Source organism: Pelodiscus sinensis, chromosome 3, assembly GCF_052426305.1.
Source record: "Pelodiscus sinensis isolate ZL-2025 chromosome 3, ASM5242630v1, whole genome shotgun sequence".
Taxonomy (NCBI): Eukaryota; Metazoa; Chordata; order Testudines; family Trionychidae; genus Pelodiscus; species Pelodiscus sinensis.
In genome coordinates this window covers 73,714,927-73,740,425 of record NC_143054.1, presented here as the reverse complement: position 1 = coordinate 73,740,425, position 25,499 = coordinate 73,714,927, and positions in this window count along the sequence as shown.

Sequence of the window (25,499 nt, the reverse complement as noted above, 5' to 3'; positions counted from 1 at the left end):
CCTAAGCATATAATCTAGGATTTGAGAAGGACCCAACTAAATCCAGCATACCCACACTTAACAGAGACAGATCTTAATATTCAACAAATTCAAGCCCCCTCAGACAAACAGGGGGAAATGATTCCAGAGTCAAGCACCCTTCACTAAAAATGTTCTGCCATCAGTCTCGCTTGTTTAAATCTGGGGGCCGTTAACTAGGTTACAGCAACACTACTGCACAGATGAAGGGAGGAGATTGCTGAGGTTAAGGAACCAAACACATTGGAGTTTTAAAAGGTCAAAAACACCTCATATTACAACCAAAATCAAACTGAAAGATATCAGTGATCACAGAGGCATATTGTTAGAATCGGTTGATGTCTGGATCTATTTTACTTTAGGAATATCCAAATAATTGTAGCCTGCTGACTGAAAGATAGTTCACAAAAATAGTCTGCTTAGGTGGCTAAAAGTCCTGATAATAATTTGAGACAAGTTGTTAGAATTCAGCATTAATGTTTCTACCATTTCAAATCATAAAAGCATAAGAATGGGTTAGACTAAAGACCCAGTATACTGTCTTCATACAGTATCCAGTTCCAGGTGCCCCAGAGGGAGTGAACAGAACAGGTAATCATGAAGATATCTATCCCCTGTCACCCATTCCCAGCTTCTGGCTAACAGAAGCTACTGACCCCCATCTGTGCCCATCTTAGCAATAGTCATAGATGGACCTATCCTCCATGAATGTATACAATTCTTTTTGAACCTTGCTATAATCTTGTCTTCACAGCAGAACTCTTTGCCAGAGGGTGCAGTGTTTGAAGACTTACTGTTTGTTTTAAACAAGCTGCCGATTTTAATAGAGCCCTAAGAATCTGTGGGTATGTGTTTTATATGCAGGGACCATTTTTGCAGATAGCAGCTCAGATGTTGATACAAATTTTGTATTTAGGCAGGGCTCTAATGGTAAAAGCTGGATGAGCAGTTGTTAGGAATCACAGCACAGACCTTCCATCTACCCTCGGCAGAGAGCCTGGGTGAGTAGGGACATGGGCCAGGCACTACACAGGCCTCCCACTTAGGACAGATGGCAGGTCTGCTGTGGCTCCCCACAGCTGCCCTCGTGGTTCTTTTCATGGTCGGTCTGGAACTTCAAGGCCTCCTCACCTTCTTCCTGCATCTGGAGCCAGGTTGAAGAGAGCTGCTCTGGTAGTTCAGACTCTCCAGAGCAGGTGGAAGGACCCAGGTTCCCTGCAGCTGCCAGCACAGCTCTCCTTGACCCAGCTCTGACAGGATGCGGGTCTTGATGCTGCAGCCCAGTAATTATAATAGCCAAGTGGGCAGCCATGGGGAGCCATGGTAGATCCTTTACCTGCCTGGGGCAGGTGGTCCGAGCTACTGTGTAGCAGTGACCAGTGGCACTAGAAGAGATGGGCCTGGGGACCTTGCCTAAATACTTAACAAGATTCCCCCTCCCCATTCTCCTCTTCTCCTCCCACCCTCCAGGCACCACTATACCTCCCTCCGGCCAGGCCAGCGTGGAGTCCAGCCTGGGAGACTGGAGAACTGTGGCAGACCTTCCCCCTGCCCAAAGTGCGAAGGGGCTAAGAGCAGCCCTCTGGCTGTTTCCCTGCCCTCCAGAAGGGAGGGAAGAAAGAGCAGGTGGAGGGCCTGCAACTCCTTGCTGGCTCCCTGCAGTAGTTCATGTGGCTCTCCCTGACCTGACTCTGATGAAGGGAAGGGGGAGGGGGCTCAGAGCCTCAGCCTGGCCACAGTAAGTAGAACTCTGCAGATTCATGGATATCTGCAGAGATCCGATGGCAATTTTTACAGATCACAAATTGGATGCAGATACACATTTTTGTATTCACACAGGGCTCTTGCTATTAATTTAATTTGACCCCCGAGTTCTAGCATTATGAGGGAAAATTTACTTTCTCCCTATTTACTTTCTCCATACCAGTCATGATTATATAGCCCTCTATCATAGTCTCTCTTTGTCGTCTCCTCCAAGCTAAAAAGTCCCAATAAAGTCTAAATCTAATGGGGAATTTGGGGTGTGGTGCAGTAATATCAGCCTCTACATTCCAGTCATTTTACATGGTTGGGTTTCTTGGAAGGAGGGGGCATTTCTTAATTTGGTTACTTATTTACCTACTTACTTAGTTGCAGAAACAATCAGTCCAAAACAATGCACACAAAAATAAGTTTTCCTGGCTAATGTGAAGTGACTATTTTATGAAAGCATATTAATTGAATTCTGACTTAATTCACTGGAATAATATACAATTAGACTTGCTCAAACAGATCTGGCAAAGACCTAAAAAAGCAGTGCAGAGGAAATTATTTGAATACCAGCCTAATATTGAATTATAATTAACTTGCATGCTTGAAATTTCAAATATTTCATTTTTTGTAAAATAAACTCCCCTAATTTTTATGAAAGAGATTGCATAATAACCTAATGAACAAAGTTACTACAGTTTGAACCTCTAAACCAGGACTCTCTGGTCCAGTAACATCCATGGTCCACTATGACCACGGATGTTCCAGGATCAGAGAATCCTGGTGGAGAGCTGGTGCCTAGGAGCCCTGTGGACTGGCAGGGTTGCAGGGGGCCTGGAGCCTAGATCTCTACCGCTGAGAAGTCAGGTATGCCGCAGTGGGGCTGCACAGTGGAGTTGGAGCTGCTTAGCTAGGTTGCACAGCATGCCCCAGCTGGTCTGCTCAGCGGGGCAGGAACCCAACGGGCAGTGAGCCAGGTTGCTCAGCATGGCAGGCAAAGTGGGGGGCAGGAACCAGTAGGGCAGTGGGGCCCGCAGCCAGTCTAGCACTGGCGGTAGCAGGGGGGCCAGATATAACCTTCTCTGATCCGGCAAAATTCCTCATCTGGGACTGATTAGGCCCCAAGGGTGCTGGACCAGGGAGGTCCAACCTGTACTTTATTTTGAAAAGACAAGATATTGACAGCTGTGACTGTGTTGTTTTATGAGGAAAAAATAATCAGGTTGTTCATTTTTAAATAGAGCATTACAGATTCAAAACTTAATTATCTTTACTTTTACAAAATCTCTGCATTTAATAAAATAAATAATTCTCTGATAAAGAAAACTTTATTAATCATAGTTTCATAATTATTTAAGGGTAGAAAGAACAATCCAATCATCTTGCCAGACATCCTAAATATAACAAGCCATTAAATTTCATCCAGAAACACCAGTATTGATCCCAGTACCTTGTGTCTGAAGAAAGCATCACTTCCTGAAAGGTATCCAGTTTTGATCTGAATTCTCCTCCTCTTGATATTTTTACAATTTCTTTTGGTAGTTTGTTTCAAGAAATAATCACTTTCACTATTAAAAATATGTGCCTAATTGACTATTTGAATTTGTCTGGCTTCAGTTTCAGTCATTAGTTCTTGTTATGTCTTTTAACAAGATTTTTGATATCCAGTCTCCCCATGAAGCAGCTTATACTAATCAAGCAATCTCTCAATCTTTTTTATTAACTAAAATTACTGTATTATTTAAGGTATTGTAAAGCATTTTCTCCAGCCCTTTTATCATTTTTAAGGCTCTTTCCTGCCTCTTCTCCAGATATTCAACCTCCTTTTAAACTGTTAACATGAGAGCTGGACTCAGAATAGTATTTTCAATGCTGTATATACAGGCAATCCCCGGGTTACATGGATCCGACTTACATCGGATCCCTACTTACAAACGGGGTGAGGCAAACCCGCACTAGCTGCTTCCCCCCAGCAGACCAGGGAGATGCGGAGTGGCTTTTCTCAGCAGACACCTCAGCTTGAGAATAAAGGACTGAGGGAAGTGAGGTGTGGGAGAATAAAACTGAGCTCTGGAGAAATGTTTGGCTAGAGTTTCCCCTACAATATGTACCAATTCTGACTTACATACAAATTCAACTTAAGAACAAGCCTACAGTCCCTATCTTGTACGTAACCCGGGGACTGCCTGTAGAGGTAAAAATCAGCTACAGGTTGCACCTCCCTAAAACAGGACTCTCTCATCTAGCAACATCTGTGGTCTGGCAGGACTAAAGATGTTGCTGAACAAGACAGCCCCAGGGCAGAAGGGCCAATAGGTGAGAGCCCTATAAAAGGTGAGGCTGATAGTAGTGGGCTAGGGCTTCAGCAACCCAGCAGTAGGGGTATGTCTAGACTACAGGCTCCGTCGACGGAGCCAGGTTAACTAGTTTAGCCAGCACAGGCAAAGAAGAAGGGATTTAAATAATCCCCGCTTCATTAAAATAAACATGGCCTCTGCGCTGTGCCGACAATCAGCTGATCCAGCACAGCACGGCAGTCTAGACGCGGATCTGTCAGCTGGGGAATCCTTTGCCGACCGATCCCTTATGCCATTTGTTATATATTATTGACTTCACTGCACTACAAACCAGAATAGACTGTTAGCCAAACGTTTACTCATTCTTGATCATAGAAGTGGAGCTTTTTGAATATCTAATAAACTGTTCTTAGACATGTCCCAATTTTCATTCACATTTTTCTGTGTAAATTTGACTTCCCAGTCAATTCCGCTCATAATTTTCCTCAGCTTTGGGAAATGAGTCATTTTGAAGCACCAAATGTATGTTACTGATTAGAACTGTCCTCTGTTTGACTGTATTCAAGTCATGATTAGGCAACCTTCAGCTTCCAGTTTAGTGATTATAAGAGATCAAAATGAATTAATGAGGTCAAAAACAGTTCCCTTGTCTGGGTACAATATTTGTATATTAATTTTATAGATCATTTTAGAAACTCTAATGATGTTTTTTCCAAACTGAAATCCCTCATAACACCCAATTCCTCTTTCCATACATAAGACAGGCACTTATGGAGGGACTCATCCTGCTTTCTGGTTTAATTCAGTAGTCTATAAGTATATGTCTATTCTACAGAATAAGATCGAATTAAGATACTCAGCTTCAGCTACATTAATTGCATAGCTGAAGTCGAAGTACCTTAACTCAGCTTTTGGCACAGTCCACACTGCAGGAAGTCAAAGAGAGAACACTGTCCTTTTGACTTCCCTTACTCCTTGTGGAAGCAGGACTCCTGGCATCAACTGGAGCACCCCTTTCAGTTTGAATTAGCTGTCTTAACTAAATCCACTAACTTGAATCCTGAAAGATTGACAGTGGTAGCTTCCATCTTCTCTGTAGCATAGACATACTTTATGCTCAAAGTTGTTGAGCAAAAATGCAGTCGCGGACCCTTTAAGAGCTGCATGTCCCTGGTGTGCTTTCTTCAGAAGCCAAGCCACCCCAGGAAACAGCAAATAGGTTGGGAACAGAGGAAAATCCAATTCAATTCAAGTGAGATGGGAAAATAGGTGCCGGTACACCGTCCTGTGGCGTACCGTCACAAAAAAAGCACTGTTTATAACTATACAACAGGTAATGGTGTGTTATGAACCAGGATGTGGGCAGCCTAGTAATTGGACTGGAGCCTGGATTAGTGGTCAGACAAGAGCAGTATGTGCATGGTAGATGGATGACACCCTGTCCTGAATCCTTTACATAATTCTTTGTCCATTCTTCTTAACATGGATGATGATGAATGATTGCCTTCTTAAGAAATCTCTCTCGCTAACTGCTTGCTTAATACCACTAGAACCCCTACTAGATATGTCCACTGTAACACTGTGTTCTATTTCCCTCCAGAAATATATTCTTTATAGTTAATAGCCACCTTTATAGCCACCTTAGGAAGGGATGCAGAAATAAAGTTTCTTGACACTTTAAATGACCGCTTCTTAGAGCAGCTGGTTCTGGATCCCACAAGGGGAGAGGCAATTCTCGATTTAATCCTTTGTGGAGCACAGGATTTGGTCTAAGAGATAAATATAACTGAACTACTTAGAAATAGTGACCATAATGTAATATAATTTAACATCCCTGTGGTGGGAAAAACACCTCAGCAGCCCAATACTGTGGCATTTAATTTCAGAAAGAGGAATTATACAAAAATTAGGAGGTTAGTTAAACAGAAAAAAAGGTATAATGCCAAAAGTAAAATCCCTGCAAGGTGCATGGAGACTTTTCAAAGACTTGATAACAGAGGCCCAACTTAAATATATACCCCAAATTAAAGAAAACACAGTAGAAGAACCAAAAAAGTGGCACTGTGGTTTAGCAACCAAATAAAAGAAGCAGTGAGAAATAAAAAGGCATAGTTTAAAAAGTGAAGTTAAATCCTAATGAAGAAAATAGAAAAGAGGAGTAACGGTAGTTCAAACTAGGACGCCTAGTTCCAACTACCTAGTTCGTGCCCCGTGTAGCCGCGCGGCACAGGGTTCGAACGAGCGGGGTTTTAAAAATGGCGGAGCCCCGCTTATGCAAATGAAGCCCGGGAAATTCAAATCCCGGGCTTCATTTGCAAGTGCAGTATGCCTACATAGTGTAGACACACCCATAGTGACTTAAGATATACAGCATAACAAATATAACACTTCGGGTGCACCCTTATTTTGAGATAACTAGTATTATTTCAGAATAACAATATGAGCATCTACACAGCCATTCTTTATTTTGAAATAATTTCAAAATAACAGATGGCTTATTCCAAAATCTGTAAACCTTATTCTATGAAGAATAACACATATTCCGAAATAGCTATTTTGAAATAAGGTGTGTGTAGACGCTCCACTGCTGCTATTTCGAAATAGCCCCTCAGCAGAGTCATTCTAAGATATTCCTCCCCAGTGCCTCCTGGGGCTCTATATCGAGACAGCATGTCTACATTAGGGAAGCCTGGCTTGGACTAGTTTTGAGGCTTCCCTGAAGTGTAGACATGCTATTTTGAAATATGCTATTTCAGAATAACCATTCCAGAACAGCTTATTTTGAAATAAATATGCAGTGTAGACGTACCCTTAGCCAATTTATATAGCATTTATTTTTTAAATGCAAACCCTCACTGTACCCTGTGAAGTAAATAGCGTAAGTATTATCCAATACAAGTGTATCAGAATTCAGTAAGTAAATTTAGCATCAGAAGAACTGATTTTTGTTGCTGTACTGTACTTTGTGATTACCAGCAGCTACATGATAAAAATAAGAATCACATGGAAAAAAAAAAGCTTAAATATCACCTATAAACACTTGATATTATTAAGTCCATTGCTATTTTCAAGAGAAACAGAGAGAAACCTAAGTGAGCCACATGGCACAAAAGCATACTTTAATTTTATGTTCACCCGTCAAATAAAAATAAGATAGTAATGCAGTTTTAAATAGGAGCACTGTATCAAATCATCTTTATTATTCAGTTCATATGTAGTTCTTTTATTTAGGCTACTAACTGGTTCTCTACACAAGCTTCAAATGATATATGAATCATGATGATCATATCAAAATAATAAATATTCTTATTTTACATATTAAGAAACACATGAACAATCGTTAAGAATTTTCTGGGACACCAAGGGTACGTCTAGACTACAGGGTTTTGTCGACAGAAGTTTTGTCGACAGATTCTGTCGACAAAACTTCTGTCGACAAAGCGTGTCTAGACTACATCAAGCCATAGACAAAACTATTTGCTTTGTCGACAGAGAGCGTCGAGACTGCAGGGCGCTCTGTCGACAGAAGAAAGTACCCAGAACTGCTTTTCCAGGTCACAGGGGCAGCATGTACTTCCTTGTTCTGCTGCCTGCACTTTGCAGAGACGCATGCTAAAAGGGCCACCCCCCTGACTAGCCCTGGCTCTGCTGCTGCAGCTGCCTAGAGGAATAGCAAAGGTTTTGCAGTGCCTGTTTGGAGTGCCCTGTTTCCTGGCACAGCACAGCAGTGTGGGTTTTTTTTTTTTAAGGTTTTTCCTAACCTTTGTTTACCATGGAGCGAGAGCTTCCACAGTGCTTCAAATGCTGCTGCAACTGCATGAGACTATCATGCTGTTAATGCCTGGTCCGGAACCTGAGCCCATACTGGAGCCCCTCCTTCAGGATGCAGCAGCACTGTTCCTGCCTCCGAACTTTTTCCCGGACAGGCGATGTTGGAGGATGGAAACAAGTACGGACTGGTGGGACCGGCTCGTAATGGAGCAGTGGGATGATCAGGCTTGGCTCCAAAACTTCAGGATGAGGAAGTCCACCTTCCTGGAGCTTTGCAACTGGCTTGCCCCCACCCTGCAATGACAGGACACCCACCTGCGCCCTGCCATCCCACTGGAGAAGAGGGTAGCTATTGCCCTCTGGAAGCTGGCCACTCCTGATAGCTACCGGTCAGTGGGACAGCAGTTTGGTGTGGGGAGATCTACTGTAGGTGCTGTGTTGATGGAGGTAAGTCCCTTGGAGTTGGGGGGAGGGCAGTCCGTAAGGGGACTGTAGCCGAAAAAGGGTGGGTGGGGGGCAATGGAGGGGAGGTGGTGGAGGGCTCCTGTGTCTTACACCATGATACTACTGGGAGCAATCACTGGGGGGGGGGGAGTTCTGGGTTCTTGGGGGGGCGGATGGTCGCCAAAGGACTTGGGCAACCCCTCTGACTTCATAATCTGTGTGTGTTTGTATGTGTCTATTTTTGAAGGTGGTGAGGGCCATCAACTCACAGCTGCTGAATCGGATTGTCCGCCTCGGAGACCTAGACATGATCATGGCTGGTTTTGCAGGGCTGGGATTCCCAAACTGAGGAGGAGCGCTTGATGGAACGCACATTCCCATCTGTGCACCACCCCATCAAGCCGCCTGGTATATCAACAGAAAAGGGTACTTTTCCATTGTGCTGCAGGCCCTGGTTGACCACCGTGGACTATTTACGGACCTATGTGTGGGGTGGTCGGGCCGGGCACATGATGCTCGGATCTTCTGCAATTCACACCTGTACGAAAGGCTGCAGACAGGAACCTTCTTCCCCCAGTGAACCTCTGCTATCGGGGACGTAGAGATGCCAGTCTGCATTGTGGCCGATGCGGTGTACCCCCTCATGCCCTGGCTTATGAAGCCATACACAGGGCATCTGACCCCGAGCAAGGAAGTGTTTAATGCGCACCTGACACGCGCCCGTTTACAGGTAGAATGCGCTTTTGGCCGGTTGAAGGGAAGGTTTAGGTGTCTGCTAACTCGCCTTGACATGGGGGAACACAATATCCCAGAGGTGTTGGCAGCATGTTGCATCCTCCACAACCTGGTGGAGAGCAAAGGGGAGGCCTTCCTCCCAGGATGGGGGCCAATGGCTGAAGTGGAGGGCAGGCAGTTTGCGCAGCCTCGGACAGCTGCCGTTCGCCAAGCCCATCAGGCGGAGGTTCGCATCCGGGAGGCTCTGCGTGAGCGCTTCTCAGCTGTAGCCCTATGACTCCCCAAGGTATCCCCAATGGGGTCTGTGGGCCTTCCCCCATCCCAAAACCTTCCCTCCCACAATCCATCCCTGCATCAGCCTCTGAACAGTTAAGGCACACACACCGTGTTAAACTTGAAAAATATTTTTATAAAGGAGTAACGTTAGAATTTAGATCTGTTATAAAAAATAGAATTGTTTAACAACTGTGAAAAATAAACTTTTTTTAACTATTAACTTCTGTTTATAACTGTGGTAGGAGGTGGGATTTCCAACATGGAGGGAGGGAGGGAGGGAGGGAGGGAGGGCAGACAACTTAAGGGTAATGGCGGCCTCACCTGGGCCGCAAGGCTTTGCCACCCCTTGTCCATGGACCCTGCCGTCCTCGGGCTCGAGTTGGGGCTGACAATGACTCTGCTCTAGCAGGGGGGGGCAGGGGCAGGGCTGGAGGGATGGCAGGGGCTGAGGGAGAAGAAGGGGGGTCAGAGGGGGCTGAGGGAGAGGACGGGGGGTCAGAGGGGGCTGGAGCTGGATGGGCAGGAGGAGTCCCCAGGGGGAGAGGACCTGGCATAGCCAGGGACTCCCAGACGGTGGCACACATTGTGCTCCACTCTGGGAGGAAGTCCTGCAGCAGGCGAGTATGCCACTGAGCCTCCTCCCTCGCTCTTTCAGCCATGGTCTCTTGCATTTTGGCATGGTCCCCTCAATTTTCTCCAATGCCTCCACATGCCTCCTCAGGAGGTCGTTGTAGGTCCTCCAATGCCTGCGGGTGCTGTGGGACCGGGTGGGTGGTGGCACAGGAGTTGCTCGGCAGACATCAGCAGCAGATCCAGCTGTGGAGAAGAAGAGGGAAAAACCGATCAGTGTTAGCAATTCACACACAAGTCCATACAACAAGGGATGGGAATGTTGTTACTGGTAGGCCACGTCTGCCTTGCCAGCTGCCTCAGCTGTACAGGGGACCCGTTGTGGCTAGGACAATGTCCACCTCCACCCCCTAGATCCTCCCGCCCTCCACTGTGGCTGTCCAGGCCAGATCAGTGTACAGCCACAGTAGGACAGGGGCCTGCTGCACCTTGGGTCTCCCATGCCCCCCACCCACATACCCACCCCCTGCCCGCCTGCTTGTACATTCACAGAGAGATGCAAGCTGTCCATGAGGGAGGACCAAAACTGCTGTGAAAACTGCTCTGCATCCTCTCTGCTCTCGCCTCCCCTGTGCTGTGTCTGTGACCCTGCCTGCACTCATCTGATGTTCCTTCTCCAGCGTCGGAGGGTGCCTGCGAGGCTTCCTGCATCTCTGGGACAGGCTGCATAGTCAGGGTCAGGGTGTGCTCTGTCTGCTCCTCCTCCTCCTCCTCCACATCTTCCCTGGGGACTGCCTGCCGGCTCTGCTGCACTGGTGTGTGCAACCCTGTCTGCACGAACACTGGTGCAGACATAGGTTCCTGGCCTCCCAGTATGCGGTCCAGTTCTTGATAGTAGGTGCAGTGCATTGGGGCTGCACCTGAAGCCGAGCTCTGCTCTCGGGCCTTCATGTATCCCTGGCGAAGTTCCTTCATTTTGGCCCGGACCTGTTGGAGTGTCCTTGGGTGGTGCCCTTTATTGGCCAGCCCCTGAGCCATGCGGCCATAGATGCTGGTGTTCCTGCGCCTGGTGTGCAGGGCCTGGACTGCTTCCTCCTCCCACCACAGTTCAAGCAGGGTCAGGACCTCTGTCCCAGACCAGGCTGGGGCTCTCTTTTTGTCGCCTGTGGGCACCAGGGCTGTCTCCCTCAAAGGTTCTTGGGGGCCTCATGGCGCTGGAGCTGCACACATGGCCACGTGCAGGTGATGCTGGGAGAGCTCTGGGCTGACAGGTCTCACAGTAGCCAGCTTCCTGTCACAATGCCTGCCAGGGATGTCTGTGCCTTTAAAACATGGCTACAGACAGGGCCAAGAAGAGGTTTTTCCTAAAGAAGGACTGTCCAGCAGGGGGCTTGCTTGGAGGTCTTTTTCTGTCGACAAAAGTAACCCCCTTGTCCAGACTGCCCTTTTTGTCGACAGAACTCTGTCGACAAAGACGTTATGCCTCGTAAAATGAGGTTTACCAGTGTCGACAAAACTGCTGAGTTCTGTCGACGTTATGTCGACAGAACTCAGCGGTAGTGTAGATGCTGGTATAGTTTTGTCGACAAAAGTCTACTTTTGTCGACAAAACCCTGTAGTCTAGACACACCCCAAGAAACAGACTTACACGTGGACATGTTGAATATTTTTTCAATAAAAGATAATATTTTAAAATGTTTCACTGATGTTAATTACTAAAACTGCACAATTATTGTTTGATACTTAGGGCCAAACTGAGTACAGGTTGGACCTCCCTGGCCCAGGTTCCCTCTGGCCCCTGAAGAGGGATTTTGCCAGACCAAGGGAGGTCATATCTAGCCTCCCTGCTACCAGCTCCCTTAGCACTAGACCAGCCACTGTCCTTCCGGTTCCTGTCCCCCCTTGCCTGTCCTGCCAGGCAACCTAGCTAGCAGCGCACCAGAGTCCCGCCTTGCTGAGCAGCCCAACTGGGACACACTGGGCAGCCTAGTTGAGCAGCCCCATTGCGGCATGCCGGGCTCCCAACCCCTCTGGACAGCCCTGCTGGGGCATGTCTGAGTTCTTAGCTGTGGGGATCTAGGCTCCTGGCCCCACTGGCAGCTCACTACCGCAGCCCGCAACCTTGCCAGTCTGCAGGGCTCCTAGGAACCAGAGCTCCATTGGGATTCTCAAGCCCTGGAACATCTGTGGTCATGCCGGACCATAGATATTGCCGGACCAGAGAGTCCCAGTTTATAGAGATTCAACCTATCAAAAAATAGAATTTGACGTTTGAAAACATAGTTTATTCTCATTCCCCTCCTCCTCACCCCCCGCAGGATTCTGATACTTAGCTTCCTTTAGTGATGTTAAAGAGTTAGGGGAAGCAACCCAAAGAGTTTCCAAGCTGATATCTGCACTTCTGTTTGAGAGAGTGGTATTTGGGACTCACATTTAGGCCAGGTCTCCACTACAGACTTATATTAGAATAATTATGTCACTCAGGAATGTAAAACATCTACATAGACAGTGCTATATTAGGCTACATCTACACTGCAGCGCTCTTTCGGGATAGTATCCTGAAATAACTATTCCGCATCTTTTGAGCACGCCTGTTATTTTGAAATATAACGGGATCATTACTCCAACATCCCAGTAAACTTCATTCCATGAGGAGTAAGGGATGTTTCAGAATAGTGATTTATTTCAAAATAAGTGCTATGCAGATGGCGCCAAAATTTTGAAATAACCTATTTCGAAATAAATTCAAAATAAGCTACACAATTTGCATAACTCAAATTGTGTAGCTTATTTTTAGCCCTGGATGCAGTGTGGATGCAGCCTGTAAGGGAGAGCTTTTCCCGTTGACTTAGCTACTGCCTCTCAGGGAGATGGATTGACACTGCTAATGAGAGGAGGTCTCTTGTCAGCCTAGCAATATTTTTACTAAAGCTCTCCATCTGCACAACACATAAGAACAGCTATACTGGGTCAGACCAAAGGTCCATCTAGTCCAGTAGACAGTCTGCCGACAGTGGCCAATACCAGATTCCCCAGAAGGAGGGATCACAACAGGTAATCCTCACGTGATCCCTCCCCTGTCACCCACCACCAGAGAAACAAAGGTTAGAGACACCATTCCTACCCATCCTGGCTAATAGCCATTGATGATCCTAACCTCCATGAATCTATCTAGCTCTTTTTTTAACTCTCCAGCAAGCAGTTCCACAGGTTGACTGTGTGCTTCTGTAACCACCAGCAGGAGGATTTGAACCTGGGCTCTCTGAAGCAAAATATAGGAGCCTCTACCCTCTGAGCTAAAAGCCAGCTGGCTAATGCTGTAGAGGTCTCTTGATCATAACTGTGGCTGTGGTCTAGGTACCACTTGCATTATTCAGTAACCACACTAGGTGTGTGGGTTACACTGAGTGCTGACAAACTTCCTTTTGTTTGTTTTAACCTGCTGCTTATTAATTTCATTTGGTGACCCCTAGTTCATTTATTGTGGGAATAAGGAAATAACTTTTCCTTATTCACTTTTTTCATACCAGTCATGGTTTTATTGACCTCTATCTTGGCCCCTCCCCCTTAGTCTCCTCTTTTCTAAGCTAAAAAGTCCAAGTCTTTTTAATCTCTCTTCATATGGGACCCGTTCCAAACCCCTATTCATTTTTGTTGCCCAAACAGCACCAAGATTCATGAAGACAATCCCTGAAAAATCTTGGAGGGTTTTTTTAGTTGAACCATGGGCTGCTTTTGAAAGACCCAAAAGCATCTGTAATCAAATAGAAATGTTGCCACCTGCATCTGACTAGGAGAGTATGACCTTTTCTTTCTGGTACATACCTTGCTCCCATCATCTGTGATTTTTTTACATGAAGACAACTTAAGTGAATACAGAACGCAATCATCCAGGAAGGAGTCACACAGGAATATATAACTTCAATATACTGACTGAGAGAGGCAGTGCTAAGGACTCTGGTGCTATTTCTCCAGTGAGCTCTCAGTAGTGGACACCTATGTGTGTTTTGAGCCTTTTGAAGTTACTAGGAATATGAGAGGGGTCACCCATCCACCCATACCTTACTGCAGCACTGAACCTTATATAGTACTGGGCTATGAGTAACTGTGTTGACACCAACCTAAAATGGTAGATTATCTTGCTTTAAAAAAAAGATGTGTATGTCTAAAACTTTTTCTTTTTCTAGCAACATCATATTCTGAGGATGAGATAGTGATATTTGTTTGCAAAGAAATTGTCAGCCAACATCACTGGGGTTAAAGAGTCTTCGAAACCACCTAACCCCTCCCTGCTATATCTGCAACCAGTGCCTGGACTGGTGGGGGAAAAAAAGACAGCCTGTCTTAGTTTGGGGTTGTCTAGCAAAGAGGCAGGATCCACCTGTCTCCCTGCCTGAAGGGAAAAAGAATTAGCCACAAGAAACAAGCACCAGCTCCACAACCAAGAGCGATTGTGAAAACAGCCTAGGAGCCTTCAGCACTGGATGTAACTGAATGAATAAACCCCACAGACATTATGGGGCTTACCCTCTCCAACTTGTAGATGCCCTGCCTGAAAGAATCTGGGATCATGGCTAGGCAAAACCCAAGACAGGACCTCATAGGAATCAAGCAGCTGAACAAATTGTACTAAAGGGGCAGTGCCCCATACTGAACAGAGTGGTAGGAAGTAGTCCAGGACAATGCATTTTGACTAGGAGGTTTCTTCTTATTCAAGGGTTTTTGTTCACAGAGCCCTCAGCTATGACCCAGTTGAGAGGGAGGGTCAGAGTCCCCCTAGCCTGCCTAACCTTAAAGATGTTGGCTTCTCAACCAAGCAGAGGGCTGAGTCGAATCCTCTAACTACTAGGGCTGTGTCCAGACTCAAGGGTTTTTTCAAAAAAAGTAGCCTTTTTTCGAAAAAATTTCTCCTGCGTCTAGACTACAGCCGCGTTCTTTCGAAATTAAATCGAAAGAACGCAGCTTTTCTTTCGACGGCGGAAAACCTCATTTCACGAGGAAGAATGCCTTTTTTCGAAAGTGCTCTTTCGAAAAAAGGCGTTCTTGAATGCAAACAGGGCTTTTTCGAAAGAGAGCATCCAGACTGCCTGGGTGCTTTCTTTGGAAAAAGCGGCTTGCTTTTTCAAAAGAACTGCTTGCAGTCTAGACGCTCTTTTTCGAAAGAGGCTTTTTCGAAAGTATCTTTCGAAAAAACCTCTTTCGAAAGAGGCTTGCAGTCTAGACATAGCCTAGGTGACCTGGCCCTCTAAGCTGCCTATCACACTGTTTCTGTACAGGTTGCACTACTTTGACAAATGTAAAGGAAAATTGATAGCAGTATGAATTTTGGCAATAACAGACCAGAGACAAAAATGTACTTCTAGAAGATCCACAAAGAAGGAAAAAGAGAGGAAAGAAACAAAAAGAACATGAAGTGATAGGTGAGATCTACCTCTCAGGTTTCAAATCTGGTACTACAACATCAGCAATCATATTGTTCACTTCAGAAGGATATGAATTTCACCATAGTGACAACAATGAATCTGAATTGGCTAGATTTCTGGCTCCAAGATTTTTTTTATATTTCTCAACTGAATCCTCCTCAAATACGGTGTTTAATATATGTAAGGCCGAATTGTTAATCATGGAGGTACCTGTCAATTGTTCCAAAATTAGAGAGGAATAGAAAAAATAGATTTCTGCAGAAAAGCATATATTCTAGTAATGATTACTACTTTCCAATTTCTGTTTGTGAGCAGATGCCATTTCTCAACCTGTTCTTAAACACTGTCCACAGACTATATACAGAAATTAACAAAACAACACTTGATTTCAAATCTTCTTCCCTGGCTCAAAAACTCTTCAGCCTGTATTACAGCTCCTCTAACTAGAGAGTGTACCTGTATATTCAGGTAGTGTAAAGAGACACTCACCTCAATGAATCAGTAGACCTCTCATAACATTCCCCAGAAGAATTCACTTCTGGTCACAAAAGCGGTGTTTCAAGCAAACACTGACAGCTTATGACAAATTTTGTTTTCTATCCATTATTAACCAAGCAAGTTGCAAATGGTGATTTTATTAAAATAACATTATTTTTTTGTTTTTTTGTTTCAATGAGATGCTGTTACTCCCATTTGTTTTGCTTTCCTTTTTCATTCTCCTCTGAACAGGAACTGGCAAAACGTGTGAATGCAAAGTCAAGAAACATGACTGTGTACTCATCTTGAAAATATGCAAGCACAGTTCAAGTGAGAAACATGACTGAGATACATAAGCACTATGGATCAAGGAAATCTGTTAAGAATTCAGAGTGAAAGCCAGAACTGGAAAAATGTCTTAAAACATTTTCTTGTATTCACTCAGTCTGGTCTCCTGTTGAATATAACATCTAAGTTCCCATCAGAGGTGTTATTTTTTGGTTTGGGGGGGGGGGCAGTTAAAATATCATGCTTCTGTGACAAAGGAGAGGAAAGAGAATAGTGTAACTATTGATTCAGAGAGGTAGCTGTGTTCAGTCTGTTTTAGCAAAAACAAGAAATCCTAGGGCACCTTAAAGACTAATAAAGTATTAGATCCTAAGCTTTTGTTGACTACAGCTGACTTCATCAGATGCATGAAGTGAAAGTTAGATGGCAGGGATTTATGCATAACATACAGAGGTGATGTGTTGCATCAATGCTAACAAGGCTAATTCAATCAGGGTGGTTGTGGTCCACTTCCAACAGTGATGAGAAGGTGAGAATACCTACAGGAGAAAATTACTTCATGTAATGAGACAGCCATTCTCAGTCCCTATTCAGACCCACTGTGACAGTGTCAAATTTGCATATGAATTCCAGCTTAACAGTTTCACACTGCAGTCTATTTTTGAATTTTTTGAATTTCTTTTTTTGCTTAAGTATGGTAACTTTCATGTCTAGAGAGGTTAAAATGCTCTCCTAGGGGGTTTTGTATGTTAACATTCTTGATGTCTGATTTGTATCCATTTATTCATTTGCATAGAGACTGTCCAGGTTGGCCAATGTACATGGCAGTGGGGCATGGCTGGCACATGAGGGCATATATCACATTAGTAGATGAGCAGGTGAATGAGCCCTTGATGTTGTCGCTGATGTGGTTAGGTCCTATGATCAGGGCTTGACAATTAGGGCAATCTAGATTAGGACAAAATAGATTTTAGCCCGGCACAGCGCCGCAGCGTGATCAGCACATGCGCAGCATGCCAAACCGCGTGGCTGGCAAGCGGGGCTCACTGCTGCTTGTCAAGCCCTGCCTATGATGGTATCATAAGGGTAGATATGTGCACAACTCGGCCACTAACTCTGTCACCTGTCTTGGCCTAAGGTTCCTTCTCATTTAATATGGAGATAATAACCCTTCATGTGCCTCTCCTGTCTATTGACCTTATGTGCTCTGTGGGGCAGGGATTGTGTATCAACAGAGCACCCAGAGCAATGGGCCTCTGACATCAGCTGGGGCCTCTAGCTACTCCTGTAATAGAAGTTTTCCCAGATCACATGACTCCATTCTGCCATTAGGAGCACACATTCACCTCCCACTAAAGGCAGTCAAGTTGCTTTTGCTTTTCCAAGGACAGAGTTTGGTTCTTTGTCTTATACCTTTGATATGTTTGCAGCTGGTGACTGGGGCTCAGTTCCCTGTCCCACTAACACAGCAGGGCTGACTGGGCAATAAATATGTTAATTAACCAACTATTGTTAACTAGATAACAATAATTATTTGTTGAAAGTTATTCACTCTGCTCGAGTAATGATATTCATTCACTTCATAGGAGTATTGTGGTGATTAATTTTTAGTTCTTTGGACAAGATATATAACTGCCATGAAGGAATATTCTAAAAGTTAAAGTGAGTGAGTGAAGCACAGTGGGTAAATCTAAATAGAGTCATGCTCAATGTGAGACAATATTTATAGACTGAAACTAATAATTGAGATTTTTGTGTGTAATAATTGATTTTTTTTTTGTAGCCAGTATTAGAATGAAAAAGAATCAAGGCTATAATAACAAATTAGAACTGTGACTTGTTATGCAGCGGTGGATGTAGAAATATACTGTGTCTCACAAGAAGATATTAAGTTTCAAGAACTGACAGCCACTTACAATCTCTCTGTGGCTTTTAAATAAAGTATTAAAAGCCAAGGGAATAAGAACACGAAAGAATTGCAGCTGATTTGAATGACAGCAACTCAGTTATACACAAGAGCTTTTGCAAGCATTGCAGTTGTCATGAACTGCATGATTGCTTCATAATCATGGGCAATAGAGATGTTGGATGTTTTTTCAGGAAGTCGTATTATCTCCACATAATAACATTGATTTGGGATTTTTCTCACAATTTCTGTAACAGTGGCATCTGCAGAAAGGAGTTTTGTTCCAGTCACTTGATACTCACAACAGAGATCAACAATGAGTCAAGTATGACTGTCATGTTTAGCCTATAACTTCAGCTGAAGATGAAATTGAGTCTTCTCGACTACAGTGATTCAATAAATAAGTTTCCTGTGATGTAATGTTTGCTGCTGTGAAAATAAAAAGAATTATTCTAATTAGTAGTCTCTCACTTTTTTGGGTCTGAAGTACACTTTAGCTAACTGTTAAATGTACCACACTTAGTTTTTTTGTGTATAGTTTTGAAAGAGAAATCAAAGAGTCCATTTAATACCCTACTGTTCTACTGTCATGGTACAACTGTCAACAACTAGCAATTGTCAACAACTAGTGACTGGGAATAGGACAGTAGCATTATCAGGGACCTACTGTTCACCAACTTTCATGATGCTTTTCACATGGGAACTGTAAAAGTCAACTGAGTTGTATATCTTTCCTGAATGTGATATTACTTTGATAAGTAGAAATACTAGAGATAATGTATGCATTATTTTAGTCATAAATCTGCATGCTACATATACTCACATAAGCAAGGACATCCCACATGAGTAAAAGTTTGTAGAGATAGATATAGATTAGCATATTAAAAGAAGGAAGTTACTATCTATCTATCTATCTATCTATCTATCTATCTATCTATCTATCTATCTATCTATCTATCTATCTATCTATCTATCTATCTAGTGTAGGAACAGCATTAATGAGGCTCACTCCCAGCAGTTAATGGGGAGGTGTGAATATCTTCTCTGGGTATTTAGGGTGCAGATTAATTAATAAACAATTTTTTACAAAAATGGGCTTATAATTTGGTAGAGTCAATGCCTCATAGAGTATGTGAGACCTACTGTTCACTTTAGATCCTTGAAGGATAGAGAAATGTGAGCTCATTGGCATGCTTCTAAGCTCTGCTGTGCAGTGCAAGGCAGGGGAAACTGAAGACCCATAGAAAATGCACAGCTTCAAAGCATAGCAGATAAGAAGAAGGATGAAATAAAGTCTCTGTGAAGTCATGACGTCCAGAAAGCAACATGAGCTCAAGGGGAACAAAGGACTTGGCACAGTTCCTAATATTTTACATATACATATATACACCCACACAATGAATAATATATTACTGTATAGTCCAAAAATAACCTTAACTCTGTCCTGGTACAGTGGTTTACTAAATCTCTAATGAGACAAACATTACATAATATAACCACAGTTTGAGAATATTTTTGTATTACTGACTGCAAATGAAAGTGTAATACATTCTGTACACATATATACTTCATTCTTTCCTCTGTGATAAATAAGCCTCATTTATAGCAATCCTAACTGGGCTTGAGGAATGACTTACTGATGCTAGTGACATGTACACACAGAATAGATTGGCTAAATGTAGACATATTGTATCTGTAGTGAGGTCTCTGAATCATAAGGGGAGGATGAGAAGACTGACGGGGACATGACGACACTTTTCAAGTATCTAGAAGGGTGTTACAAGGAAAAGGGGAAAAAATGTTGTCACTACCCTTTGATGATAGGACAAGAAGCAATGGGCTTAAATTGAAGCAAGGGATGTTTAGGTTGGACATTAAGAAATATCTCCTGTCACAGTGGTTAAACACAGGAATAAATTGCCTAGAGAGGTTGTAGAATGTCCATCACTGGAGATATTTAATGGGAGGTCGGATAGGCTTCTATCAGGGATGGTCTATCCTAGATTGTGCTTGGTCCTGCCATGAGGGTAGGGGACTGGACTTGATGACCTCTCGAGGTCCCTTCCAGTTCTAGTATTCTATGATTCTGTTTCTATTAGGTGGTTTGGTTTTTCTGACTATAAGTTATCCATGACAGGAATAATGTTTTTATGTATTTTTACAGTAGCCCAGCATAATGCCCCAGACCTCATCATGCCACTTAAGACCTCACACCAGCATTAGAATGATCTGGCTACACAAACAGAAAAGGAAGGACAGCTCATTATGTGAATGTAGTTTAAGCATCCAATTCTTGGTACACCTAGGCTATGTCTACATTGGCAAAATTTTGCACAAATACTTTTAACGCAAGAGTTTTTGTGTTAAAGTATTTGTGCAAGAGAGCGTCTACACTGGCATGTGCTTTTGCGCAAAAGCATCCGTGCCAGTGTAGACGCTTTCTTGTGCAAGAAAGCTCCGATGGCTATTTTAGCCATCAGGCTTTCTTGCTCAAGAAATTCATGTTGCCTGTCTACACTGACCTCTTGCTCAAGAACAGTTGCGCAAGAGGGCTTTTTCCTGAGCAGGAGCATCATAGTTCTTGCACAAGAAGCACTGATTTCACACATTAGAACGTTAGTGTTCTTGCGCAAGAACTCCCCGCCAGTGTAGGCAGGCAACATGTTTTTGCGCATAAGCGCCCGCTTTTGCGCAAAATCACGCCAATGTAGACACAGCCCTAGTGAATCATTGTATTCTAAGATCTTTGTTTGAAGTGATGATCTTGGTTCATTTCATGTCATTGGAAGACACAGAATCGATGACAAACTTGGATATAGTCCTTTAACATTACTTTTCAAGTTTTTATACAAAGGAAGAATCCCTCTTCTCTGTTTGTATAGTTCATCATGACCTCCTTGTACCAATGGTTTGTAGCAATCCAGTCCTTTAGCTGTATGCTTGAATTGTTTTCTATAACTTTAAACTCTATATTAGCATATACATAAATTATGTATGCATTTCATGAACACAGTAATTGTCAGAACAAACAGAAAATGTAACTTGTCCACTGTCCTCTGTCTGACAGGGGCAATACTAAATGTTTCTGTGGATGGTAAAAGTGAAGACAAAAGTAACTAGCTGAACTTTGAGTGTTAATATTTATCCATTTAGGTGCTTCTTACAGTAATGAGTTTGCATGCTTGCATTCAGGGTTCACTCATGCTATGATAATACAGCTAATTAAGCTTTATTATGGGGGTAATCATTGTGACAGTGTAATACATCCGGTCAGTCTGGGCACTGCTGTGTCAATTCAGGGTGAATTGTTCAGAACCAGGGCTACTTACAGCCCAATACTGGAGATCTCCTCTGTAAGGCACCAAACCAGTCACACAAAGCACTTCAGCTGCCATTCTGGCCAGCAAGAAGCCTCACAAGCAAATTCCCTTAGACACTCCTGCATTCCCTGTGCCACAACCAGAACCGATGAGGGGTTATTAAAAAAAATCAATCTCACTGACGCCAAACAGGTTCTCCTAGTCCCTAAGGACCAGTCAAAGTTCCTGGTCAATTTATACTTCAGAGCAACCTCCCCTCCCAGTAGAAAACATTTAAAATATAAATACAAAGTCCATATTCATAATTTTACATACTCAGGCTTGAGTAGCCTAGACAGAGTCAGCATAGCCTATGCTTTCATTTGACAACTCACATGATGCACTTTACACAGAATTTGGGGCAAACACACACTAGTGTGTGCAACAGTGGCCTCACACTAAAATTCAATAATGTAATAGACGGGGTGTGGTCACAGAAAACCCCTTGGGGGGTCCTTCCTGGAGTGCTGACAAAGCCACTGACACTCACCTCTTTGTTCTCTGGGACTTCTCACCACCTTGTCCTGTTGGGCCAGATCACCAGGTCTCCCCCAGCCAAGGCACAGAGCTGAGATCACTCCCCCTCTTCTTCGTCTCCCTCTCTCCTGATGAGGAGCAATACAAATATCAAAACTCTTCACCTGTGTCTACATTGGCATGATTTTGCACAAAAGCAGCCGCTTTTGCACAAAAACATGCTGACTGTCTACACTGGCAGTGAGTTCTTGCACAAGAACTATACTCCAGAGTTTTAAAAAGAATCCCAGTTTATACTTAAACTTATTATTAAAAAAATGGAGACAGAAGCCCAGCAGCAGAGTGGGGGCTATCCTGTTTATTGCGTTGAGTGTAACATGTGTGATTACCTGCCCTGTGGGCGGGTGGTGTATGTGTGCACCCGTTGCAAGGAGCTCCTGACCCTCAGAGACCGAGTTCGGGCTTTGGAGGCCAGGGTGGCTGAACTGGAGGAGCTAAAGGAGGTAGAGAGCTATGTTGATGAGACTTTCCGGGACACTGTAGTACTGTCCCACCTCCAGTCTGAGAGCCCCAGTGCTCTTAAGAAGGATGAAAGTCTCAGGGAACAGAGCATTCAATGGGAGCAGAGGGAAACCATCCCGTAGTTGGGACCCTCCTCCCAGAGGATGTTGCGGTATCCTCTCGCACTGAGGATACCTCTGAGGGGGAGGGAATGCCAGTTAGGAAGAGGCAGGTGTTAGTAGTTGGTGATTCGATCATTAGAAACATAGATAGTTGGGTTTGTGATGACCAGGAGAACCGTATGGTCACTTGCCTGCCTGGTGCGAAGGTTGCAGATCTCTCGAGGCATCTAGATAGCCTTATGTGTAGTGCTGGGGAGGAGCCGGTGGTCGTGGTACATGTAGGTAGCAATGACATAGGGAAGGGTAGGAGAGATGTCCTGGAGGCCAAATTTAGGCTGCTAGGAAAGAGACCTAAATCCAGGACCTCTATGGTGGTGTTCTCGGAAATGCTTCCAATTCTAAGCGCAGGGCCAGGTAGGCAGGCGGAGCTTCAGAGTCTCAATGCGTGGATGAGACGATGGTGTAGGGAAGAGGAGTTAAGATTTATTAGGAACTGGGGACACTTTTGGGAGAGGAGGGGCCTATACAGGAAGGATGGGCTCCACCTAAACCAGGGTGGAACCAGACTGCTGGCACTAAACATTAAAAAGGCCGTAGAGCAGTTTTTAAACTAAGAGATGGGGGAAAGCCGATTGGTGCGGAGATGCATGTAAATTGGAGGGAGACTTCTCTTAGAGGAGAATCCATTGATAGAGATTCTCTAAGCTGTAGTCAGAAAGAGAGGAGGGGAGAGGGCAAATCATGGGCCAGAGCAGACAAACAACCACATACAAAGGAATCCAATGCATCAGGGAAGGGCAGACAAACAAGCAGTGGCAAATTTTTAAAGTGCTTGTACACAAATGCTAGGAGTCTGACTAATAAGATAGGTGAACTAGAGTACCTCGTATTAAATGAGGAGATTAACATAATAGGCATCACTGAAACCTGGTGGAATGAGGAAAATCTGTGGGATACAATCATCCCGGGATATAAAATATATAGAAAGGATAGAGCAGGCCGGGTGGGTGGCGGAGTGGCACTGTATGTGAAAGATAATGTAGAATCAAATGAAATAAAAATATTAAGAGAATCAACATGTTCAATAGAATCGCTATGGATAGTAATTCCATGCTCCAATAATAAGAAATTAGCAGTAGGGATATATTACCGACCACCTGACCAGGACAGCGATACTGACATTGAAATGCTAAGGGAGATTAGAGAGGCTACCAAAATAAAGAACTTTATAATAATGAGGGATTTTAATTACCCCCATATTGACTGGATACATGTCACCTCAGGAAGAGAAGCGGAGATAAAATTTCTCAATGGCTTAAACGACTGCTTCTTGGAGCAGCTGGTGCAGGAACCCACAAGGGGAGAGGCAATTCTCAATTTAGTCCTGAGTGGAGTGCAGGATCAGGTCCAGGATATAACCGTTACAGGACTGCTTGGGAATAGTGACCATAATATAATAACATTCAACATTCCTGTGGTGGGAAGAACACCTCAGCAGTCCAGCACCCTGGCTTTTAATTTCAAAAAGGGGAATTGCACAAAAATGAGGAGGTTAGTTAAACAGAAATTAAAAGGCATAATGACTAGAGCCAAATCCCTGCAAGCTGTATGGAAACTTTTTAAAGACACCATAATAGAGGCCCAACTTAAATGTATACCCCAAATTAAAAAACATAGCAAGAGACCTAAAAAAGAGTCACCGTGGCTTAACCACCATGTAAAAGAAGCAGTGAGGGACAAAAAGGCATCTTTTAAGGAGTGGAAGTCCAATCCTAGTGAGATAAATAGAAAGGAACATAAACACTGTCAAATCAAGTGTAAAAATGTAATAAGAAAAGCAAAAAAAGATTTTGAGGAACAGCTAGCCAAAAACTCAAAAAGAAATAACAAAATGTTTTTTAAGTACATTAGAAGCAGGAAGCCTGCTAAAAAAACCTGTGGGTCCCTTAGATGATCAAGCTATAAAAGGAGCAATCAAGGACGATAAAGCCATTGCGGAGAAACTAAATGATTTATTTGCTTCAGTCTTCACGGCTGAGGACGTTGGGGAGATTCCTGAATCTGCACCGTCCTTTGTGGGTGATGAATCTGAGGAACTGTCCCGGATTGAAGTGTCATTAGAGGAGGTTTTGGAACAAATAGGAAAACTTACTGTTAACAAATCTCCAGGACCGGATGGCATTCATGCAAGGGTTCTAAAAGAACTCAAATGGGAAACTGCTGAGCTATTATCTGTGGTTTGTAACCTATCCTTTAAATCGGCTTCCGTACCTAATGACTGGAAGGTAGCCAACGTGACACCAATATTTAAAAAGGGCTCTAGAGGCGATCTTGGCAATTACAGACTGGTAAGTCTAACTTCAGTACCGGGCAAATTAGTCAAAACAATAGTAAAGAATAAAATTGTGAAGCATGTAGAAGAACATAATTTGTTGGACAAAAGTCAACATGGTTTCTGTAAAGGGAAATCCTGTCTTACTAATATGTTAGGGTATGTCTACACTACCCTCCTAGTTCGAACTAGGAGAGTAATGTAGGCATACCGCACTTGCAAATGAAGCCCGGGATTTGAATTTCCCGGGCTTCATTTGCATAAGCGGGGAGCCGCCATTTTTAAAACCCCGCTGGTTCGAACCCCGTGCAGCGCGGCTACATGGGGCTCGAATTAGGTAGTTCGGACTAGGCTTCCTATTCCAAACTACCGGTACACCTTGAGGTACGAGGTACGAGGTGTACCGGTAGTTCAGAATAGGAAGCCTAGTCCGAACTACCTAGTTCGAGCCCCGTGTAGCCGCGCTGCACGGGGTTCGAACCAGCGGGGTTTTAAAAATGGCGGCTCCCCGCTTATGCAAATGAAGCCCGGGAAATTCAAATCCCGGGCTTCATTTACAAGTGCGGTATGCCTCCATTACCCCGCTAGTTCGAACTAGCGGGATAGTGTAGACATACCCTTAGAGTTCTTTGAAGGGGTTAACAAACATGCGGACAAGGGGGATCCAGTAGATATAGTATACTTGGATTTTCAGAAAGCCTTTGACAAGGTCCCTCACCAAAGGCTCTTGTGTAAATTACATGACCATGGGATA